This window comes from Leucopleurus acutus (genome assembly GCF_964270905.1).
Source record: "Leucopleurus acutus genome assembly, chromosome: 16".
NCBI classification, from domain to species: Eukaryota; Metazoa; Chordata; class Mammalia; order Artiodactyla; family Delphinidae; genus Leucopleurus; species Leucopleurus acutus.
In genome coordinates this window covers 49,296,128-49,305,429 of record NC_139158.1, presented here as the reverse complement: position 1 = coordinate 49,305,429, position 9,302 = coordinate 49,296,128, and the positions used below count along the sequence as shown (strand labels likewise).

Sequence of the window (9,302 nt, the reverse complement as noted above, 5' to 3'; positions counted from 1 at the left end):
GCCTCACCACACGTCTCGTGGGTACCAAACACTAGCGAGTGGTCAGGGACAAAATCCAGAAGCAGTGTCCTCCAGGCTAAATGGAAAATCAGAAATAACCAGGTGGCTCTGAAGTGGGTGTTAAGGCCCTGCGTTTATGTAGGTGGGAACTAGGGACAACAAAGCCAATTTTAGTGTGAAAATCAGCGTTTAATCTAGAGGCTAAGGATGCCAAGAGGCTCAGCTTCCAACTACTAAAATTAAAATTGAGAGTGCCGAGAGGTAGCACGCAGAGTCAGAAGGCGCTGGCGGCGGGGTCAGCTTCCAGACCGTAGCAAGTATTTACTGAGCACCTGCCTAGTGCTTGGCAGTGAGGTTGATGCTGTGAGAAAGACAGGACGAACTGAACCTGAGCTTAGTCCTCAAGGAGTTGGACTGGCCCAGAGGAGAGAGAAATTCAACGGAAGTAACTCCACACCAGACTTGACCTTGCCAATGGACCTGGTTGGTTTTCGTTATGCAGCCCTGGTGGCATCCGTAAGCATTTTGGGATATAAGCAGAGAGGTGGTGTTCCATCTTTGATTGCTGGTCTTTTTGTTGGATTTTCGGCTGGTTATGGAGCTTACTGTGTCTCCAATGACAAGCGAGGTGTAAAACGATCACTGTTTACAGCTTTCTTCCTGGACACCACAATGGGGGTGAGGTTTAAGAGATCCAAGTAAATCATGCCAGCTGGGCTGGCTGCAGGTTTAAGCCTCATGATGCTTCTGAGACTTGTCTTATTGCTGCTCTTGTCTCACTCTGAGAATTCGGAGGAACTGAAACCTAAAGCCGTGTCATTCTGATGTAACGGGCAGAGCCTATTCTTTGTATTGAAAAGATAAATTTCAATATGGAAAGTTCAACATGGTCTTATTTTATGTTACAAACTATAAAAGACATACCGTCACCTCTAATATGGACAACAGTTTAAGGGTTTTTTTTAAACAAATGGTTTAACTGTTTTCTAATTATCACATACTGGTTTCATGAAAGATATTTAATAAATCGTGATACACTCTTTGATTTGCTGTCATGTTTTATAGATGTGGTATTTTTTTTGATAGTTCCAAATACTCATGTCTGAAATAAGTTTAAATTAAACTACAACTTATCAGATGATGGAATGCCCCTTAAGTGGGCTTCACAGAATGCTAATGTTATCTATTTGTCATTTGTGTTATATTTGAAATCATTTTTTTCCATTTTAATTGTATTACTGCCTTTTTTTTTCCTTAAAAAACTTCAGCCTCAGCACACTCTGTACCAACAGAACGTATTCAGTATTCAAATAAAACACATTCTGTTTTAAAAAATTAAGTTAAATTAAAACCGAAATGTAATATCTCCATGATGTAATACCACACCTAACGGAAGGAATCAGATGAAAAAAGACAGATAATATGAAGTGTTGGCAAGGATAAGAAACATGCACTGTCACACAATGCTGGTGGGAGTGTAAATCTGTACAACCACTACTGTTGAGCAATGTCTACCAAGGCTGACTTATTCAAATCCTCTGACTCAGCAATCCTCCTTCTAGGTATAAGTCCAACAGAAATATGTCCCTCTGTCCACCAAAGACGTGTATAAGAAAGTTCACAGCACCACTGTTTGAACAGGGAAAAACTGGAAAACAGCCACAATGCCCATCGATAATCACACTGGATGACTAAATTTTGAAACAGTCACACATGGGATACTATACAGCAATCAGAATGACCTACAACCACCCCCAATAATCTGAATGGAGCTCACAAACTTAATACTGAGCAAAGGATGACACAAAAGAGACATAGTGTATGATTCCATTTATAGAAAATTTGAAAACAGCCAAAATGAGTCAACGCTGTCAGAAATGAGGATGCTGTTATCCTGGGGAATTGGGTAGTGGTGTCCAAAAGGGGCATGAGGTGGGCTTTTGGATGATGGTCATGTCCTGTTTCTTGGTGAGAGTGCTGGTTACATGGATGCTTTTAGGTTGCGAAAATTAATTGAGTTGCACACTTATGCATAGTTTTCCATGTGTATGTTATACTTCGATAAAAATTTTAAAACTTGGAATTAAACATCAAGTCGAAGTAATATGTGATAAAAATTTGGTTGTCTTACAAACAGCTGACACTGTGTAGTGTTGATAGTGTCGGCTGTTTGTAAGACAACCAAATTTTCTTTTTTTGGCCACGCCTCATGGCTTGCAGGGTGCAGGATTGAACCTGCACACTCAGCAGTGAAAGTGTGGAGTCCTAACCACTGGACCACCAGGGAATTCCGACAACCAAATTTTTATTTCAGCAAATAATGCTCTCTGAATTTTAGCTTTCTCATTTTAAAAGTGGGGAAAATGTTATCTGTTCTATTCATACGGTTGATGTGAAAATCAAGTGAGTTAATGGGTATAAAAAAACTTCACAAACTGTGAAAATGTATACACATGGAAGATATTCCTGTTGGAAAAAGGTAGAGGAGGTTTTGATTTTAATTTTTAAATGACTTTTCACTGTTAAGGAATAGCTCCCTTTGGCAAATGATAGTAATTGTAAATGTTTTGGATCAAATTTTAAAAAGCAGGTTTGTCAATTATATAATGGTCTTTAATGTACCCAGATTGTTGCTTTTGTTTCAGAAAACAGAAAATTACATGATAGCTTGTAAATGGCACATTCAATTTCACACACTGAGAATGCTTGAAAAGTAAAAGGTCCACCTATAATGCAGGAACTCAAATTTAATGGCATCAAATGATACATAATTTGATTCGTTCAGTCACGTTTCCAGAAATTAATCACTGAGTGTTAGTGCCTTTCTGTCCTTTGTGACTTGGTTTGTCAAGAGAAAACTGCCCTTTTTGCCGTATCACTACTAATCAGCATTAGATGGTTCTTTGGATTTAGCATTTCAATCCAGTGCTCAGCATCTGGAAACATTTTAAAAGGTCAGACTGCTACTCCCTTATTCAATTTACTAAAGTTTCACAAACATAATGAGCTTCCCAAGATGCTTAGAAACACGTTTAGAAATCAATGGAAACTTTGTTAGAGCAAAAATTGGGAGAAAAGATTAGGAGAGGAAATCGGAATGAATGATATGTAACTTCTTCCTTTCCCACTGATGTTTTTTCTCTAGATCAGAGTGCCTGAACAGTACCACAACTGACTTTTTAGGATGGCTAATTCTTTGTGGGGTGGGAGCTGCTATCCTGTACATTATGTTTAGCAGCAGCCCTGACCTCTAACCACCTGATGCCAATAGTCCCCTCCCCCCACATTGTGACAACCAAAAAGGTCTCCAGCCATTGCCAAATATCTCCAGGAAGGGAGAGGGGGTTAAAATTTCCTCCAGGTGAGAACAACTGCTCTGGATGGAAATCTGCTAATGCCTTTGTCTTCAGATCTTCTCCAAGACGTTGACACCTTTGTACAATTTTCCCAAACTTTCTGGAAACAGTCTGGATGTAAGGTGCCCTGCTAAGGTGTGCAAGTAACCGGGTGGTTTGGCAAACCCATGTTGTTCTCTGGCACAGTGGGTCACTGCCTGCTGTGAACATCTTTAGAGCATACCTCCATTGACAGCATCACATTTTGAGAAGATCAGAGAGGACTAGAAATCAGAGGACAAGAGGCAATCACTGAGGGGAATGAAGATAATACTCAGGTCTGCCTGGGAAGGGACTTGATGACGCCTCTCCGTGTCTGTGTTTACCTGGTGCGTGTGGAGCTGCCCTGCTCACATCCCTTCACACTTACTGGTGGAAAATGCCTGTCTTCCAGATGCCAGCAATTGAGATTCTTTGCCTTTTTTCTGGCCACTGAACCACCTTCAGCTCATAAGCAAAGGTTGAATGGAAGTACAGGGAAATCAGTTTCCCTGGGAGCAGAACCTCAGTCTTTGATGGACTGGATGAGAATTGATGGATAACAATCCCAGCTCCCTCCAGCCTCGACTGGGACATCCCTGGTGTGTGTTCCCCACTCGGTCCCCCCAGTCCCCCACAGGACTGAGCTCCAGCTGGTAACCTGGCTGCGTCCCACTCATTGTTTCACTTCCCCGCTTCACCCTCAGTGTTTCCTTGGATCACCTCCAAACACACTACTTGCACTTGAATCCTGTTTGGAGGTTTGGTTCTGAGGAAAATCAAAGCTAAATGGTCTGGTGGGATATGACTTTTTGCTGTCACATTCTGGAATATTCCAAACCCACAAAGCTAACCTTGGGAGAATTAGACTCCACAGGGCTTCTCGGGGTCCAACTTATTTGATCAGAAAGAATACCTTCTCCAGCTTTATGGGGAGTTGCACAGTAATAACCCTTTTTAGAAGGGCAAACAGCACAATACAAGTAGGTGGTGTTTTATTCGTCTGTTTTTTGTCATTCACTCATGTAGGCACAGAATGTTGCATGGTAACTCACAGCTCTATGAACTGTAATTTACTCTTATAAGGTTATAATCTAGTAACAATTTACAATGCCTGTTTAAAGGGAAAAAGAAAAAAGGTTTCTATAGGACTCTGAACCTCCACAGATGCCAAGTAAGCAAACCCAGAGAAGGAAATGTACTTGCTTATTTCTTAAAAACATAGCTCAGTCATATAATCAAGTGATAAAACACAATGCCTCTTACTTTAATGTGTGGGTTTAAGAAAATCTCTCTATATAACTCTTTAGTATGTTTTCCTCAAAATTCAACCGGGAATGGTTTTACATGATGAATTGAGCCATCAATGATGAGGTGAAAAACACACGTGTGAACTACAAACGTTAAATGGATAACAGACAAGTAGGAAGTGTTTATCAACAACTGTATGCATATGAGAACTTGTTACTTAATCTTTTTGAAATCAGGTTTAGAATTCTGATGAAATACATAGCATTTAAAATCCTTTTAGAATTCAAGACTGCATATTGTTTTAAACATATCTGTTTACTGATTGTTGGGTTAATCAAAGACTGTATTCATTTTTGTTATTTACCCATATAATCAATTTTAAAAAGGTTTTAAAAGTGTAAAAATGACTAAATCTCAAAGAAAAGTTCTACAAGACAGAAGGATACTGATAAAACTTGAGAGAGATCCCATTTACAATAGGGAGAGATAGTCAACACTGCAATTACTGAAGAGATTAAAAAAGAAACCTTGCAGAGTAAGAATAACTGGAAATGTATGGAATCAAATGTGATAGGACTAACCAAATAAGACCTAGGCATGGCAGATTAAATTAATTAATGCCTGTATCCATTCTGGGCTTGCCAATGTGGCTTACTTTGGCTAATGAAACAGTGTCAACTTGATGTAATCAGAGGCTTTAAAATGTGCTTGGGTATTTTCACAGTTTCTGGAGGGCCACCACTGCTCTGAGAACACACCTGGGCTAGCCTACTGGAGACGAACAGACCACAAGGAGCAGTGCTGAGCTATTCCAGTTGACCATCCTAGACCAACTAGTTCCAGGCACCCCACCTGGCCTAGAAGCAGAACTGCACAGCAGACCCAGAGATTCGATGGAAGCAATAAAGGTTGTCTTAAAGCCACTAATTCCTAGAGTGGTTTATTACTGAGAGGTATTAGATATACCTGATATGTTAGGTACAGATAATCAACAATGACTGGAGTAGAAAACAAGGTGGGAAATTTTTGTCATGAATGTGAGTTAGCTCTTATACTGGCAGTAGGATGTTGAGTGCAAGAGTTAAACATATTAAATAAATGTAGGCATCATAGAAAAGTTTTGTGATCCCATTGTCAGAGGTGTTTCTCTATTAGGAGATTTTCTAAACAATCATAAAGTAAAAATTCCACAGAACAAATACAGAAGTGCCAACACACAACAGTTCTCACCAAGCACTGAAGTAAATCTTTACCTGGAATTGTCCATGTTACATCAGAACTCATGGCCTGAATAATCAAAGCTTGGAATTTTATTAGCAATTGTTAATTTTATTAAGAAATACTAGTGATGCACATGTGCCACGTATGCTATATATGCTAGTATGTTTCAGCATGATTTTTAAATGCTATTGGTTTCAAGTAAAGAACAACTGACACCAGTCTCATAATATTTAAGTTTTGATAATGCCTTAAATAAAACTAGTGATTCTCAAACTTAGTTGCATATTAGAATCACCCGAATATCTTTTTTCATCCCAATGCCCAGGTGATGCCCTAGAGCAAATACACTAGAATCATGGGACCATGACACAGGCATCAACATTTTTTCATCTTTTCTCAGGTGGTTCCAATGTGCAGCCACTTTTGAGAACCAACAACCTAGTCCTAGATCTGTGCTGTCCAGCTCGATAGCAACTAGTCACATGTGGCTACTAATTATTTGAAATTGCAGTCTGAATTAGGATGAGCTGTAAGAGGAAAATACAAACCAGATTTTGAAGATGTAGTATGAAAGCAAATGTAAAATATTTCATTAATAATTTTTTATATTTATTACATGATGAAATGATAATATTTTGAATATCTGGATTAATGCATTATTGAAGTTAATTTCACCTGGTTTTACTTTTTAAAATGTTACTAGAAAGTTTTAAATTTCATATCTAGCTCAAATTTGTGGCTAACATTTCTTTCTTAGCACTGACCTAGACTGTCCCATTAAACTAGAATATAAGAGATATAAATAATTTTAATATTCATGTGACTTTACAAAACCTTGCTTAATGTAGTATGTGTTTACATTCTGGAAAACTGGATATAATTTTCTGTAGTGTAGGAGGTTCATTTTTAAAGAAACAACCCTCTATAACCCAGTACTGGGTTTGTCGCACAGTTTTTGTCGTTGCTTATGCAAAATAATTTACATGCATTTAATTTTTATGATTATACTCAATTTAATATTTTAAATGTCATATTGATGGAACGTGTACTTAGGATTTAAAACTACAGGTATAATTAAAATGTGCAAAAGTCATCTTATTGAAAAGTTGTGTGTCAATGACATTTTGTCAGTGGGATAAAATATTAAAGGGAGGTAGAACTGGAAAAAATAATAGATATTGTGCCTGCTAGCCATTTTATATTATATTTTGATTTTTCATGATCAAATATTCTTATAATAAGAAATACTTATATTGCCATTCTCTTTACTGAGTAGGCAACATTCTACTTGTGATACTCACCAGGTTGAATTCTTTTGAATAGTATTAATTTTAAAAAATCATGGAGAAAAAAAAATCATGGAGAGAGGATGCTGTGTATAAATCTGTAGTGCAGAGCTATGTATTAGTTCTAATTTTAAACCATTTAATGTGAGCACATTGGTTAATTCTGCAAGGCACCATTCCAGAGTTGGTAATTTTTAAAAAAAATTTGGCCCAGGATTTATTTTAACTTATTTCACATCTCTTATTATCATCATTATTATTCATCAGATGATAATTAACATCCATGGCTGGAGGCTAGTCCTTTCAATTTTATTAAAACCTTTCCTTTTCTAGTATAGAGTTTCCTTCAATCCCAGATTAATTTATTTCCCACTCACTGTGGCAAAGCTCCTGAAATGAATATATTCACAAATTCTTATAATAAAATAACATCCTGATTATTTAAAAATTACTAAAATGCTGTGTATTTCCCCTAAATCACTTGCTTTTGTCAGTCCTGCAGTTGGCTTACTCTCATCCACAGTGGAATATTTCATTCCCAGCCAAAAGGAAAACGGGGGTCACATCATGACAGCCCAGGCTACAGAACAAACATGATGGTCATCTCTGTCCACCTGGCTCATGGTTTCCAGCTCAATTATTCCTTGTCCTTTTATGAACTCCAATCCCCACTGTTTGTTATTGTCATGTTAGATTTTTATGTATTCTCCTCATAAATCTTCATGAGGTCAGGGGAATTTACCTAAGTATTTTTTTTTTTAACTCTAAAGTTAAATTCTCCTTTAAACAAAACAACAGCCATGACGGAAAAAGAAAGAGGAAACGAAGAAAAGAGGAGCGTTTACCTCTGAATGGCTTGTCAAGGCCCCTCCTGCCTCACCCTCTCTTATTATACCCTGTAAACTCTGAACTGAAGCAAGTGAGTCAGGGGAATGAGAATGTTATTTTATTTAACGCTTACCAGCTTTGTTCAAACTTTTTTTAAAAGATGCTGCTCTACCCCACTGGCTTGTGCCAAACCAAACTGTGCAAAGTACAACTGGCTCAATCATTTATGCCCCTCCTAAGGCACTTGCCACATTCTGCCTTACATTATAGCTATGGACTCATAGGCTCTTTGATCAATTCCCCGAGGGCAAGGAGGTTGCCTAGTACATAACAAATGGCAATATCTGTAGATTAAATGGAATATCTTATCCATTTTTGCATGCTCCCAATAGCTACAGGATTGCCCCAAAAGGGATTTAATAAACACACTGATTGAATGCTACATCATGCATCTACTCTGAGACTAAAAATTATTTCCAGCATAAACTCTCCTTAGGTTGCTCCATCCTAGCAGCAAGTAGTTAATTGGCACTTAAATTGAAATAAAATGTTCAGACGTGAAATCATGTCACTGCTTTGCATGTCTGGTGTTTTAAGAGTACAACTAGAGTCTATCTTTAGGCTCATTAGGCATTTATTTGAAAATAATTAAAATATTCATACATATCACCTTTTTGGTATATCATAGCTAGGGAGACCAAAATTGTGTTACCTCCTATATCAATTTTTTAAATTTAATAGTATTACCCAGTGAACTGAGAAAATCTCACAGTGCCAATATCCACACTCTCTCCTCTTTTGGTTTCTGCCTCTGGTATTCATTTACAAGTAATAGCAGTTGCCGTTTATTCAGACCCTAGCATGTGCTGGGTGCTTTACCCATTTTTATTTAATTTGTCATAACCTTATAAGTTAAAGATTATAATCCCCATTTTTCAGATTCAGATGATAATTAACTCATGTAATCTTCATAACCTTGCAAGGTATGTTAGTCAGGGTTCTTCAACTAGAGAGAGAGAGAGAGAGAGAGAGAGAAAGACTTATTTTAAGGAATTGACTCACATGATTGTGGAGGCTGGCAAATCCATAATCTGCAGGGTGAACCAGCAGGCTGGAGGCCCAGGGAAGAGTTGCAGTTCAAGTCCAGAGGCAGTATGTTGGCAGAATTCCTTTTTTTTTTTCATGGGAGGTCAGTCTTTTTCTATTTGGGCCTTCAACTGATTGGATAAGGCCCACGCACATTATGGAAAGCAATCTGCTTCATTCAAAGTCCACTGACTTAAATGTTAATCTCACCTGAAAAAAAATACCTTCGCATAAACATCTAGACTATGTTTGACCA

At 37.9% G+C, this 9,302-nt stretch overlaps 1 pseudogene across 1 annotated transcript; it reads left to right on the top strand.

The window, feature by feature from the left end:
• Positions 1–474: 474 nt before the first annotated feature.
• On the top strand, positions 475–825 carry LOC309973507 (transmembrane protein 14A-like; annotated as a pseudogene). Its single transcript has one exon. The product of its transcript is annotated as a transmembrane protein 14A-like (transcript).
• The last annotated feature ends 8,477 nt before the right edge of the window (positions 826–9,302 follow it).